This window comes from Podarcis gaigeae (genome assembly GCF_964106915.1).
Source record: "Podarcis gaigeae genome assembly, chromosome: 6".
Taxonomy (NCBI): domain Eukaryota; kingdom Metazoa; phylum Chordata; class Lepidosauria; order Squamata; family Lacertidae; genus Podarcis; species Podarcis gaigeae.
The window spans coordinates 36,461,761-36,478,338 of NC_139682.1; positions in this window are offsets into that span (position 1 = coordinate 36,461,761).

Genomic DNA, 16,578 nt, shown 5'->3' on the forward strand with positions numbered 1-16,578 from the left:
GTGGAGTTGCTGAGGGACCAGTCCTCTGGAAGAGATTGTTCACAGCGATGGATCCATCTGATTAGAGAGCTAGATTGCTTTCATCAGAGTGTACAGGGTCCATGCATTTGTGGATTCTATCTGTAGATACCAGGCTAATGGGCTTCTAAGTAGCTTGAATAATTTTGAAATGACAGTGCAGAATTAGAGGAGTTCCAGGGAGGGCAAGGATGGCTATCGTTATAAATATGATGTAACTCATGTTTTAAAAATAGAGAGATTTAAAAGACTGCATGGTAGATTCCTCCAAGTCATTTTAAAAGCTTAAATGTTTAATGTTGATTGACCCATTCATGTCCAACAGGAAATAGTGGGAACATGCTATCATTAGGATCAAATTAGAGGTTAAATGCCAGTTATTTTTTCCACACATTTTTTTTAAAGCCAAAGAAGCCTCAATAGACTGTAAGTCTAATGAGAGGAATACACAGAATGGGCTCCTCCAGTCTTTCTCTGGCCAATTATCTGCTGAAAACCAACCCCTAGCTGCTCTCCCTACCTCTTGTGGGAAGGAAATATGGGGTACCATCAGCCCAGTCTTGAAACAGCTAGCTTTACCATCCTGGTGCCCTACAGATGTTTTGGACTAGGACCATGCTGACTGCGGCTGGTGGGAATTATTGTCCAAAACATCTGGACCCATAGTTTTGGAAGATCAACTCACAGATTTAAGACTTCAGATTCACATGCAGGAAGACCCCGGACTTATTCTGTATGACTGAGCCTTAGAACACCATTAAAATAAACAAAAGCTGTGAAACTGAAGATATATATTTGAAAACTGAAGGTGTAAAAATATTTGTATAGGAAAATGCTGGCTGTGGTGAATCTAGAGAGTTGTGGGTGGAAAACATAAGCTTTATTCCCCTAATTTCTGTCTACTTCTACCAGGTGTTTGACTGCTAAAAAGGTGACATGCTTCACTGCTTTTCCCCATGCAAACTATATTGAGTTCAGTTGATTATGCCCTCCCCCCCGCCTGAATTGAGAACAACACAGCAGAGACCACTGCATTCCATTGCCAATTTCCTATGGGACTCATTGGTGAAGCTGTGAACTCTCTGGAATGAAAGCAAAACACACAAGAGGGAAATGTAGAATGAGTCCATGGGAAATTGTTAGATGTAAATATCAGTATCTCCCTCGTTCTCCAAATGAGCCCATTTCAAACCTGGGCTAAAGAAAGGGATGTGTTTGCTGGCGGCTGATCAGAGTTGTAAACACCTGCAATAAACTTCTTCCACTAATCCCCAAGACAGGAAACTAGAATATATATGGGGCATGGAAATTTGTGGAAGGGTTGTGGCAGGTATTCCCCAGCCGACTCTCATAAAATGTCCTTTGTTAGACTGAACAGCTGATGATCAAAAGGGAGTCCCACATCAGCCTGGCATGTCTGCAGCTTCAAGACTGGCCCCATTTCTTACCATCTTCTGAGATGCCCTTTAGATGATGTGTTGGGGCCCCTTATCCACAAGTTACTTTTGCACAGCTGGGAGAATGGATTTATGGTGGGTCCTGCAAAACTTGTTAGATTACAACTCTGTATGCTGGCTGAGGCTGATAGTGCCTGATGATGCAAGTAACATCTGGAGGGCCACAGGTTCCCGTGCCTGGCATATGGAATCTTCCTCTCTCCTTATGCAGGATTTCAGGAAACTGAGAGCTACAGCAGTACAACTTTGCAGTCTTTTTGCTGCAGTGCACCCACCCATTCAGCCCCCTATTACTTTTAACTTTGAAAGTCTAGCCCCATTTCTGCGTCAATCTTCCCTAGACAGTCAGGCCGCCTACCTGCCAATACTCTCTGAGAAGTTATCTTTCTTCTAATGAGGAGATGCTTCCCAGCAAGCTAACATTTTGTGGGCCTTGCCAAACCCATACGGAAAAGCAAATTGCCTCAAAGGTTAAACATACACACACAAATAACTAGCAGGTCTGATTCGGATTGGAGTGAAAATCATTGTCTTGAGACAGACATAATGACAAATTGAAAGTGAAAAGGATAACTTAAGGTAAAGCCTTGGTGGGAAAACTCTGCTCCGGGGACTTAGATTATTTCCTGACAAGAGGAAGGAAAGAAGATCACAAGGTGACAGTGAGGCTTGTCACTGTGACAATTTGCAGGGTACTTATCAGCTGTATTGGCCTCTGTATCAAGCTGTATGTTGCAGCTCACATGGACTTGATGGACTTTCAATTACCACAAACAGTTTCATTAGCTTGTAGTGATGAGTGACATGGAAATCAACAAATCACAGTTTCCCAAGAGGATGTCAGGCTGGGCGACTGTGAGTGTTGCTTAGAGGGTTTTCCCCACCCTTTGTTTTCAGCTCAGAGATACAGTGGTACCTCAGGTTACATACACTTCAGGTTACATACGCTTCAGGTTACAGACCCCCGCTAACCCAGAGATAGTGCTTCAGGTTAATAACTTTGCTTCAGGATGAGAACAGAAATCGTGCTCCAGTGGCGTGGGGGCAGCAGGAGGCCCCATTAGCTAAAGTGGTACCTCAGGTTAAGAACACTTTCAGGTTAAGTACAGACCTCCGGAATGAATTAAGTACTTAACCTGAGGTACCACTGTACATTATGCCATGGAGCCCACATTTTAAAGAACTTCCCTAAAAGCCCTGCAGATTAGCTAAACACTGGGATTGCAAACATGGTGCCTGATGATGCAAGTTGCCTGCCAACACTTCTTACGGTGCCCACAAAAGATCTCAGTAAATAACCCCTCAAAAATCTACAACAAACAAGAGACTATTTGCTCTTCCTGCTCCGTTACTTTTTGCAGTGGCTCAGCCTCTCCCGCATTGAACATACACCCTTAAACATGGCCACATTTCACTGGGTGGCAGGATTTGATGCCCACACTCCCATCTATTTTGAACAGAGGAAAGGTGTACATAGCTTTCCTCTGTGACCAAGTACAGTAGTGACTGATGTAAGTTGGGGGGCATGCACACACCATTTTGTGGTCCTGTCTCTTTTTTCTGCTCTTTTCAATGTATCCACCATTCTGCCATGCCCCTGGCTCCCATTTTGTGTTATACTCCCACAACTTCCATTTTGTGACTGGAACCTATGGCACTTTCTGAAAATTCTTTATGTCCCCACTTGTCCTGAAAGGTTGGCAGCCCCAATTTTAACATGTCTCCTCCCAAACCCATTACACCCTTGGTGCAACACCGCAGTCAGAGAAGTTCTAGCAAATGGAAATAATTCCGACACATATCTCTTCTAGTCAACGGCAGGTCTTATATAATGGCTGAACTAAACTTCTCACCTGAAAACTCACCGTTTGATTCTTTTATGTGCAGACAAAAGTCAAGCTACCTGAATTCTTTTGGTATGCCTATTGGGGCTTGAGTGAGTGTATGTGTGTTTGTGTGGGGGGAGTGATTCTGTCAATTTTGTAGCCCTACCGAATCCATATGAAAAGCACATTGGTTGGAAGATATGAGATGTTAAAAAATATAGAAATAGGTTTATTTCAGGGCATTTTTTGTGGAACAAAATGACAGATACCTGGACTACCACGAGAGAAGCTCAATCTGAGCACTGGACAGTGAATATTTTTTGTTTTGTAACAACCCCAGTTTTCCATTTATATGGTAAACTGTTTCAGGTTAGATAAAAGGCTGCAGGTGAAGTAAAATACTGTTTATTGTGAATACTATTTGTTATCATAAAGATAGAAAGTTTACTTGCATTGCTGAGAGTGGGCTGGATGATGCTTTGGGTCCCTTCCAGCTCTGCAGTTCTATGGCTTCTTAATTATTATGTATGTGAATGCAGAAAATGTCAGCACTAAATAAATTTTAAAAACACAAGTCCATACAAGTTTATATAAAATACTGCAAATAAACCAACCTCAGATGAACTGCATACACACAGCCATGGATTGCTGCGAGTGGAGTTAGACTGGACCAGAACAGTCCATGGCTGTCAGGGGGCACAGCATCAGGCAGAATGGAAAGAGAGGCAGGCAGGGCAGGGGAACTGAGCAAAAAGGCCAAGACCTACCTGAGTGGTGGCTTGTCTTCCTGGGAGAAGGCTGTGGCTCTCCTTCCTGCCTGATACCACATAGTATCAATGCCCCTTTTGAGCAGCTGTTGTGTGGAGCACTGATCTTTGAGATTCCTGCATTGTAGAGGGTTGGACTAGATGAACCCAGTGCTACGATTCTTTGATTTTATTATTATATTACCCTTTGGAGTGTGGGAGCTATTTCACAAGTGGCTTTCTTGCACACAAGGAAAGCAAGTCAGCCATGAAGGAGAAGCAACCAGCACCATGGAGGACTGGATCTTCCTACTTAACAGCTGTTGAGGGTGGATCCAATCCTGTGCGGTGCTGGGGCACCCCCCCAAACTTTAAAAAAAAACCATTTTAACTGTTTGTTTAAAAACGGGTTTAAGATACCTTAGCTTCATCCTCTGAAAATTTTCCACTTCTTCAGCAGAGGCCACACCTCCACTTTTTACTCTATTTGACATAATAATTCACCTGGCCTTGTATGGGTCTTGAATTGTCTAGTACTACACGTACAAAGATTCAGAAGCACGTTGGTAAATGTCCGCTGCCCTGACCTCTTCAAAAATCCTTACCCTGCTGCTTTGTCAGGTTAACAGAACAGTTTAAGTCCAAATTAATTAAGACTTGTTTGCTGTTCGGTATTAGGGAGCTAATGAATATCATAGCTCTGAGGCATCCATCTTGGTCAGTCGCACTGTGCCTCACAGCTGTTATCTTTCCCCCCCTTGATTAGTTTTTCTCTCATTTTTATGAAGGCAAGCAACAAAGTAATAAACCTACCACTCATTTGGTTAGTTATATATATATATATATATATATATATATATATAATTTTTTTATTAGCTTCTGAGGAAAATTGAGTTTTCTTCCCTTTTTTGCATTCGCAATAAAAGTTGATTTGTTCTCCAGTTCCTTGATAGAATGTTTAGGCCCCAGCTATTACTGAAATCTAACGAGTCTTCTTCAAAGGCATTGCTGCATTGCTTGCAAGCCCCACAGCACCGGGCCAGTGGAAATTATATGATGATTACTGCAGTAATAAATGTGGTTGCACCACTCCCATTAAAATTTACCTACATACACCAATTCAGAGTACCGCACCGTTATTTATATCTCTTTTATTAAGGTCTACCCCCCCCCCCCCGAAAGCAATAGCATTGCTTCTAAAGGTGTCCAGCTTTATTTAGTGCCAAAGAACAGAGAATTCAGTATGTCTTGCAAAAGTATTGCTTTTTTAATGGCGCTCGTGACAATAGCAGCCAAGTACATACATACTATATATTGCTGTATATTATATAACAAGTTTTCTTCCAATTCATATTTTTCTAAGACTGTACACACATTCACACTCCAATTTCAATTCTGTTTCTTTCATCTGATGTATGTCCCAGAAGAGGGCATCACATTTTCTGGTTCTCATTTCATGTTCTTTTCCCTAGCCACAGTGTTCTGCTGGGGACATTGTTGTGATAAGATTGATGCTGTATGTTTCTGATAGTCAGGAATACAACCCTCACTGACAGGTGTGTGTGGGGTGTGTGTGTGTGTGTGTGTGTGATACCTCTGAGTGGAGCAGTAGCAGATGGTGGGGTAGATTGAAGACACCTGACCTTCGGAGAGGTGTGTCTTTACTCTCACTGGAAGAACCTGAACTTAGATTGTGATTTTTACCAAAAACCTTAATATTCAGATCAATATGACCTATATGCACAGTTGAGTCAATGCATAGCTAAGCCATCTAAGATGTTGATCCAACAAGCTGTATGACCCCTGCCATCCCATTATATGGGAATGGGTGGGAATCATTTAAGTCAGCAGGGCTGTTCCTTAGCCTGGGCAAGCAAATGGGCACTCCTCCGGGAAGGCTTGGCCTGATCCACCTGCCTTTGCTTTCACTGGTGTTGATGGAGGAGGCATAAGTGACTGCTCTGGAGTGGACAGTGTGGAGATCTCAAGGATCTGAGCTGAAGGTGGACTCTGGGTGCTCTGGAAGCAGAGCTGGCCTAACAAGCTGGGTGTCTGAGTCAGAGGCAAACCCTGGTGACTCCAGAGATGGAGGTGGGGCAGGAGTTGCGTGTCTGAGTGAATAGTGGGGAAATGGGATGAGCCAAGGAGAAACTTTCCCATTAGGGCCTTCCCCAGGATCCTCCTCCTTGGGTACCTCCTCAACCCCTTCGCCAATCTGGCAGGGTCTGTCCAGTCCCCTTGGGGTGCTCCCTGGAATTGTCTCCTGCATTCAGCCAGCACTTATTTTAGGATGCATGAGATTATTGCATGGCAGATTTGAGGATAAACCATACACGGAATGAGTCTGCCCCTGTGGTTTGACGGAGGTAGAAACTGTTTCTCATGTCTTGTTATGCTGTCGTGTCTACAGGGATATACGTTCGGTACTTATCATCCCTGCTATACAAAAATCTCCAAATGGGTCTGAACTTCAATGTCTAAAATCCCTGGTAGAGGCAAGGATCCAGAGATCACGCTAAGGGTGGCCAAATTCTGTGCATCTGCCATAAAACTTAGGGAACAAGCTGTGCTACCATAATGACTTAGGCCTTAAATGACAATTTTAGGTTATATTTTAGTGATTAAGATTTAACTTATGTATTTTTAACCACTGTTATATCTGTATTGTCCCTGTTATACCCAATTGTAAATTTAAAAGTATCCCTATCGTGTTATATAACTTCCCTGATATTGTATGTGAGCTGGAACTGGTCTGTGACTGAAATAATAAATTTGTTTGTAGGACGCATGAGAAGGTAAATCATTGCTGCTTACCAGGAGTGTGAGCAGTGAGGCGCAGTAAGGTCAGCATGGTGCAAACACACCTGTGGAGCCGATCCAGCTCTCTTGCTGGTGTGTCTGCAGGGTGTAGCCCTTCTTGCTGCCTCCCCACTTCCCATTTTAGTAAGCAGCACCAATTCACCTGCCAGGAGGAAAGGAGGGCTACTAAACTGCTGAGGAGCTACATCGGGATGCATTTATGGTAGCTGACAAACAGTGATTAGCTCAATCATAAATGAGGGAACAATAACAAGGAGGATGTTTCTGAGCACTGCTGAGCACAATATATCCCTCTACCATTAAGTGGTAGACAACCAATAATGGTAAAAGCTTTGTTAAACAATTAAGCCTTGTCAGGATATATATTTCAACTAACAGAACCTTCTCTTCGATCTGAAGTGGCTGAATTAGCACCAGACCACCAAAGTTTCAATGTAGCTACTGTTCTAAAATCACTTCTGGGACTGTTCAGTATGACATTCTGGACAAACGGGAAAAGCTTTCAAAGAGAAGTTCCAAAGTGGGATTGATAATGAAAATCCTACAATATATTTTTTGCTTAAATAATTGGCGTTCACCGTGTGACAATTAAATCAATCTCTTATATGCATATTACAGCTCTAGAAATGTCTTTTAATGATATATAATTAACTTATGATATATTTCACCCACAGTTTAATTACGAATGCCTCCTTGAAATGTTTCATTTCAAGTGTCAGCAGATTTGGCTGATAGGGCAAAGCTCTGCTGCTTAAACCAGGGGCAATATTAGGACGCTGGCTTGCTTTGTTCTTGCAATCCTCAAGGGATTTAATTCAGACTCAAGGCAAACTTGTAGCAAAGAGCCCTTCACTGCAAATATAAACTTTGCAAATGCATTGCCAAATAACTGGAACAATGTGTTTGCCAATACATGGGTATAAGAAGAGACTTCTACAAGCTCAGGATACAGCTTGATCACTTCCAAATCCAGTTCAGATCCTGTTGCTCCCCTGATGATGCTACAAGGACTTATCCTTTCTCCATATCTCACCAAGCTTTCAAAAGTAGTGGCAGGGTGGTTTGCGAAGTATGAATTAATGGTTTCTCATTACAATGCAAACAAAATAAGTGTCCCCCCCATGCCTAGATATTGTGTTTCAAATAAATCACTGAGAAGATAATGGTACCACCAAGAATTTGGGAAGGGATAGATTCCCAGGTGATCAGAACTTTGAAAGTCATTATCTGGTGGGTGGTGGTTGCAGAATTTACCCCATGATGTATCCTCTTGAGGTTCAGGGCAGTGTGTGCTGGGTTGCCTTGTAAAATAAGTTAGGCTGGAAGAGGGTAGCTTCGCTGAGGTCACCTAGTAATCTTCCCAGCTTAAATGGGATTTGACTTTAGGTTTCAAACATCCAGTCCCAACACTCTAGCCCAGGGATAGCCATCGTGGTGTCCTCCAGATACTATTGGACGCAGCCAGTCAATGGCCAGGAATGATGGGCAATAGAATCCAACAGCATCCAGAAGGCACCATGTTGGCTACCTCCTGTTCTATCCACTGTACCACAACGCTGTTACTTCAGTGTTTAGATTAGGGCTAGTACTCTAGCAGTTCCATATCTTTCAGAAGCCAATCAGAATATTTCTCACCTTTACATTCCATGTTGTTGGCTATAATGCAATGTGTTCATGTAATGGTTTCCTATTACAATGCTATTTCCCCTTCATGGAATTAGGTTTATCTCAGGAACAACAGCAGTCTTATATTAGGGTATATGCAGGATTTTAAAATTTATCTGCTGCAGTTAGCAATGTGTCTTCCCTGTGACTTGCCTAGTGATAAAATGCCCAATATCTGATAAAGTCTCACTTGTCCTTCAGGGATTGTGGGAGTATGTGATGTATAAGCGGGGGGGGGGGGGGGGACCCTGCAGGAATCTATTGGAAGCAGGCAGTTTAAAAATAATAGCAAATGCAACAAGGTCCTTCTTGTAATGGACACTTGGAAAGTACAGTTAGGAACATGGACTGCTGTCCTCTGTCTCGTGATGAGGAAATAGAGGAGGCTGCAAGCGAATAATGGTGAGAAGATGCTAAACTATAGTGAGACGACCAATTGTCTGTGGTCCTGCACGGCAGTGTACTTAACATAATGGTTAATCTGGTCCAGAACGAACCCACTCAAGTCCCATTAATGGAATTTTTAATGACAAATTTATGTAACTGAATTAATAGGTTTGAAGCCATTGTGCTTTATCAGGAGTGCTCAGCTGGATGAACAGATTTAAAGTATCATATTATATATATGTGTGTGTGTGTGTGTGTGTGTGTGTGTATACCAGACCCCTAAATTAATACTGTTGCTTTGCAATTCAGAGGGAAGGCATAAGGGATAAAGGAATGCCTTTATCCCTTTTCTTCTTCTTTCAGATTTTCATCCTGTTATGTGCTGAACAAAAATGGTTGGCATCAATCATTAGCAAACAGTGCTGAGGACCAAAATGCATTAAAAATATCAAATTAATTCTGTTGCATGAGTCTCTATGATTAGTTCATTTTGTGTGTGTGCTAAACCACCTAATGTGCTGTTAATAATGTGTGATTTCAGGTATAAAATGGATAAAATGTATTCTTGCAATACTGCTGTAGGAAAGTTTTAATAAGAGTCCTATAGAATTTTTGTGCCTTGAGGGAAAATTCTATCCTGCCAGTTTTTATCAAGTCTTAGGTGACAGTGTAAGACTAGTTAAAGGGAACAGCTCACACACAACCCATAGTCTGAATTCTGTTTTCAATAAATAGTCAAGTCTTGCTGACAAGTAATAAATACATCCGCAGAACTAGCTTCAGTTCATTCAATTTATTAGCAAATAATTCCATCACCTTCCCATATATTGTTTACTTTACTTCCTTGTGGAAAGTTAGCTTAATTTCATAATGCCTATGAAACTGTCCTTCATGCATACTATCCAATTTGGTGTGTGCTGCACTGGAAAATAAAGTAAGTCTGGAAAAGACCAGGGGGACTGACATGCTTTCAGGAAACTTCTGTAGTGTAGAGTCTTTCTGGGATGGTACCAGTTCAGTCTAGTGATGGTGCTGAAATTTGGACTAAGTGTTCAGAAATGAACTGCTCCATTTTGAAAAGCAATGAGTCATTATTTGTAGAACTCAGTTCTACTTGAGCTTGGCTTGTAAGGAACTTTTCTAGGGGCACTGCCATGACACACACCTCATGTAGTTGTAGAATTTCTCAGATCCATCCAAACTCAGTCATCAGCAATTCCACCAGAGCCATTAAATGTCTTATTTAACAGATTGTGATTACCTCTAGAATCAAAGTCAGTTGAATGGCACAAAGTACACTGGGACCCATTTTGCTATTGACTGACTTTGTTATAAAGAACAGTTGCATCTTGTTTGAAGAAGCAGACAGGAGAGGAGAGTCAATTTGGATTGGGCAAGGCTGCTGTGGGCAAGGAGACTGGGCAGCCACTCAAGTCTGTACTGTATTCAATCAGGCCTTCTTGAGGTGTTTTAAAGATTTAATTGATGTCCACTGTACAGCCAAAGAAAAGCCAAGCCTCAGCCAACCCTGATTCTGCACTGGTTGGTGTATAAATCTCTACACACACAAAATATAATCTCTTCCCAGTGCTTGGTAACAAATCATCTATCAGGAGCCAATCATGAAATCCAAATATTTTATGAACATTCTGCAGCAAGTTCTGTTCCTTTGCAACAATAGTTGAAATGTTCTGAAAACTCAGCGCTGTGTGTTTCTCCCCTGCAAAGTAATTAACTGTGCGGCAGTACAGAGATACGGAGTGGAAAGCAGCCAGTTAAAAGGGAAAGACAGCCAGATTTTTTTTTTCTAAGGGAAAAAATTATGACAGTAAACTTCAGGATGTATTTTTAATACTTGCTGCTAGCTTACAGATGGTAAAAATTTAGCAACCACAGAGGGAGCCTGTAGAACTTGGTAGAACCTTGTAGGACCTGAGTTCTGAAAAGCTGAGGGAAGCCATCTTTGCTTTATTTAGACCATCTTGACTAGTATGGTGTCAAACTAAGGATACCAAAGTATTCCAATGGAAACATAAATGGGAAATTGCCAGTGTTTGCTTATTCATCCCATGTCTGGAACGGAAATCAATCCAGCGAACACAATTGGTATCCACTGTTGTTGTTGTTGTTGCTTTCAGTCCACAAACAATACATAATTGATTGCCTTCCGCCCACTTGCACTGTGAGTCCCTTGCATTGAAATGAACAGCGTGGAATAACATTGTAAGTTATGTAACTTACATAATTAATTACAAACATTACATAAGTTGCATAGTTTTGCCACAGCAGACAATGAGATAAACAACATAGTTTTTGGCAGAAGGTGAACTGCAGTGGAACAGAAGTGGTGCTGCATGTGACAACTACAGGTCAGAATAGATTACTTCTTACATCCCCAGTCAAAACCTACCCTCCAATTTCCCATGTTTTCTTTCCCTGAATTTTTTCTGTCTCGTTCTCAGCGTGCTATAGAATTTCTTTATAATTTTACTCGGAGTGGGACTTTTATTGTGAGATGGCCAGTGGTGGGGTATATGTGTTGCTTTTCACAGAATGCTTCTGTAGTGCTCTGAATCCCACCCCCCAGCTGCCTGTGCTTCTTGATCTTTAAAAAAAGTTTCATGGCTTGGCCTGAGTTACTTCATGACATCTTCCCCTGGCATTTAATTGAAGCATGGACACGCAGAAAAGTTGCAGAGTGAAGACCATTGGAGAGCCACCTCAGATAAGTGTGACAAAACGCCAGAATCCTCCAAACAAGAATTTCACCAAAAAATTTCCCTCTCCTCTGATAATTATTAGGAACCTAGGAAGTTGCCTCACTACTGAGTAAAATCATACTTATCCATCTAGCTCAGTATTGTCTGCACTTCTCCAAGGCAGTGGCGGAGAAAGCCTCTTGGGCACCTGAGGCAGGATGCGGTGCCTCATGGCTTCCTCTAGGGATGCAGCACATGCAGTGCCCATGACGGCCCGGCCCAGCCGCTGTCCGCCTGCTGCCTCCCTTCCAACTGTAGGGTGTCTGAGGCCCTGTGGCATGCCGCGTTCCTTTAGGCGCTGCGAGTCCCATCACGTCCCTATCGGTGTGGTGGTGATCCGCCATGGGGGATTTTGTCACACCCCCTTCAGGGATGGCACCCGGAGCACACCACCTCCACTGCACCCACCTTTCTCTGCCACTGCTCCAAGGTTCAGGCAGGAGACATTTCCAGCTCTACCTGGAGTTGCCAAGGATTATACCTAGGGCCTTATCTGGGCAAAACCCATGATCTAGCACTGAGCTACAGTCCTTCCCTTACATTATGAATGCAATTTCCTTTCTTATTAATTCATGGATAATTGTTGAAAAAAATCTGGAAGAAATTTTCAGCACTGCATTCATCTTAACTACAAACCACAGAACTGTCTTTCTTAAAATAAAATTTAAAAATCCATGGAAGAAAAGGAAGGTAAAACCTGAGTGGTTATTAAGAATTAAATAATATACATTTGTTTCCGTGGGAGATGGCTGTCTGTGCATTTATGTGTGATTGGGTGTGGTCCTGGCCCCACTCATTTTGCAGTTTCGTTCTTTCCCCAACAGAATCCCCCTGGAGTAATGTGGTCCTCGGCCCCCAAATATTTTCCCACCCCTGTATTAAGCAAATTTGCAGAATTGCAGCAGCAAAATATGAACACGATCCACAAGACACCTTTCCTGCACTGGACCTGTCAGAAGTAATGGTACGGGGATTAGGAAGTTGTGATGAATGTAAAAAACAGTTTCAGGCATGATTTCTGTTCAGCTGACACCAAAGTTGTAGCAAACTAAGCACAAAACTTATTTGCCAGGTATGCAGGCATGTGCCAGAGGCGGAGGGATTTGAAGATTCAGAATTTTCCAAGCAAGAACCACAACAAGCAGAACTAGCAAAGAGTGAAGAAGAAACAGGAATAAGGTGACCATTGTTTGCACATAGTTGCAAACAGGAAATGTGAATAAGCAACTCTTCACTCTGAAAATCAAAGTGATATGTTCAGCCAGATTTATTATTATTATTCTTCAGTTCCTCGCAAGAGAGTAGTTTAGATACTGGACACTGAGATATATTACTGGAGACACACTACATGGTTGAGAAGGCTTGACTCTAACAGGAAGTCAAGTTAGTTTCTGGTGGCTCAAAGACAAATGCCCAAGGCTGACCTCTACTGATTCCGCTATGCTTTCTTCCTCTTCATGATGTTTGACCTCTGTATATGCAGCCACATAACAATTACCACATCATTTCAGATCATAACATGCCCCCAAGGCCTCTTTTGCCTTTCAAATGTTAGCTACTGAAGTAATAATAATAATAACAATGACTTTGAATAGCTTAGAAAATAACCATGGAAAAAGTCCTTCAATTTTTTCCCCATTTTAAAGATTATCAAATATCCGCTTCCTTTTCTGACCAATAGCCCCTTTATTTGTTGCAGCAAATGAGTGTCTTGGGGCAGGAAGATCTCACATTGCAAATCTGGTGATGGGGTCAGGGGATCCCTTGGATGGAGCCCAATATCCACTCACACCAAGGTTATACCTCTAGTATAGGGTGGTGGGTATTCAGAATAGTAAGATAAAGAGAGGAAGTGGGAAGAGAGATCAGATGAATCGGAGAGAGGGAGAGATTGGAGAAATCAGTTTGCCATTTTACGAAGAAACCATGGAGGAAGGGGGAGAGAGAAGAGTTATTCCCATGGAAATTATGGACTCGTTAGGCAAATGCTCACCTAACATTAGGCAAACGCTCACCTAACAAATGATTTCCAGGGGACAGATTGTGGGCTGATTGCGCATTAGGTAAGCTTGATTTTAAATGTGAATTGAACAGAATTTATAACCCATCCCTATATCCCACACACATATGGACAGGTAAAGAAATGGCTGCCAAGGGGCATTAGAAACCTTAAATTGGACTCCCAATTCTTCCTTCAGATGTGGGGCTTTGCATTTGGTGCCTTTTAAATTTCATGCCAGGGACGTGGGTGGCGCTGTGGGTTAAACCACAGAGCCTAGGACTTGCCAATCAGAAGGTCGGCGGTTCGAATCCCCATGACGGGGTGAGCTCCCGTTGCTTGGTCCCTGCTTCTGCCAACCTAGCAGTTTGAAAGCACATCAAAGTGGGTACCACTCCGATGGGAAGGTAAACGGCATTTCCATACGCTGCTCTGGTTCGCCAGAAGTGGCTTAGTCATACCGGCCACATGACCTGGAAGCTGTACGCCGGCTCCCTCAGCCAATAAAGCGAGATGAGCGCCACAACCTCAGAGTCGGTCACGACTGGACCTAATGGTCAGGGGTCCCTTTACCTTTACCTTTACCTAATTTCATGCCAAATACAAGCCCTGCTTGGATTGTTTCCACTTGGGAACTCCAAACTGGCATTTCTTATTTCAGAATGTCACAGCTCCAATAAAGAGAGACATGCCTTGTCCCTAGCAGTCTAGCAATATACCTCCTTAAAACACACACACACACACAAAAACAACCCACCATTGATATAGCAGTCAAAGGGTCATGCCATGTCAGGGCATGAATGTTCTTTTCCTTACAGAAGAATATAGTACTTCCTCCCGCCAATCCCTTTTAAAAACAAGTCTTCATATACCAACTTTTATAATTATCTTCTCCTACAGATCAAACCCACTGTCTCCTGTGTCAGTCACAGGTGGGACTGCTATAAGTGAATGGAAATCAATATGCATTCAAACTTGCTTCATCATCCATCACATTTATGTAAAGCCAGAGGTGTCTGTAAAACTTCTCCATGTAACTAAAGTGTAGCCGCTCACAGTGCTGGTACATTTGTTGAAATAATATGATTTATAAATGAGGTTTTATTTCCCTGTGGTATCACATAAATGGGAACTATATGTACTCCTGAAGAGTCCTTTGTAATATACTTTAATGCATTAATACAAAGAAAGAAAACCAGGTTATTTCCAAATGGGATTCTTGCTGTCGTAAAGTATTGGAAATGAAGCCAGAAATCCTGTGTACTCTGATTTATGGACTGTTGAATACTCTGGCAGTTCCACTTTGACTTGCACTGTGCTTTATGACATTACTAAATGGAAACATTTCACCTGGCAGCCATCAGTCCTAGTCAATGTGCCAACTGTGCATCTGTCAATTATGTGGCCTGAGGTGTAAAACTCACTGGTTGTGGGCCAGTTTTGTTGAAGCCTGTGCTTAATCCTTGCCTCCATCTCTCCATTAATGTAATTTTTTATGATAGAATGCACCTCTTCAAGAACTGCAAGCAAAGAAAGGAGCCTATAATTTCCACAGAGTCTATGCATCTCCTGTCCATTCTCAGTGTGCTGGTACTTTCAAGGTGGTCTGAAGTGCCCCCTGAATTATAGTTTAAAACTCAGTCTTGGGATTGTGGCCTTGCTGCAAGTCTCACTAAACTTAATGGAGTTTAACAGAAGCAGCCATTACACACCCTCCAATACTTTGAAGCTAAAATCCAGGATACCATCTTCCCGTATTTTATTGCGAGAGCACAGTGGCCATTTTGGTTGCTGTGTTCATGCACAATTTCGCACAAGTACCCCCAAAAGCATTTTTTGTTCTGGGCATGGCACCCAAAATGTGTATTTTGGGGTGCTACATGAGATTGTGGCACTGGAAAAAGCACTTTTTAAGGGGCAAATTGTGCTGTGAAAATGTATGTGATCACAGCAACCAAAATGGCTGCCATGGGATGTCCTGATTTTTCCAAGACACTTGCAGAGTATGCCATTATAGTATGTCAGTGCCAGCCTTCCCAATAGCAGCATTAATGCAGGGGGCAGCACGGCCGAGGGCAGGGCTGCACAAGTACAGCAGTCTGGAGTGAGATAAACCATGCATTGAGGTCCTGGTGACATGCTAAACAATGCCAAGTGCAGCAGCAGGACCAGAAGAGGAACGCAGATCTTGTGTGCATGTGCTAAGTCATGGTTTGGCTTAGCATTACATGTGAACCAGCTTATTGTGAAGGGGAGGGGAACCCAAAATGTAGGCATGAGAAACCAGGCAAATGTACCTTGGAAGTGGAGGCAGGATGGTGAGATACATGATGATATCGCAGAAAGGGGAGGGGGGCAGATGCCAGAGAGGACTGATCATGGCATCATTTAATTATTCCATTTCTGCACCAGGTTGCAGAACTGTTTGTCAACAATGTTCTCAGGATGCCAGTGATTCTCCTCTCAAAGGTTTCTGCCTTTGAGAAGATTGGCTTCCTCACACTTCTTGGCTTCACAGACGATATTTGAGGCTCAGCGCATGGTCCACGGCCTGGATTCAGCCCTTGCCATCTGTTCCTTTGCCCACTCAGGGTTGTCTTTTCTTTTTTACCTGTTCAGATAGAATTTTGATTGCTCTGCCAAAGCAAAGTGCCAATCAAATAGAGTCTGTGGTTCTAGCTTGCCTAAGAAGCTGCAGAAAGCTCTTTCTTGGCTGGAAGCAGTCCCAATGGCAAAGTCATACGGCGCTATATGTTTTGCTACTGTGTAGCACCTGTTTGACCTCACACTGGGCAGCCATCCACTCTAGCTGCCAAGAGGACAGGTTGTGTTGTGGTGTGCTCCAGGGGGTCCAATTAAAACCACTCATTTTGTCAAAACGTATGTAACACAGAAGCATTA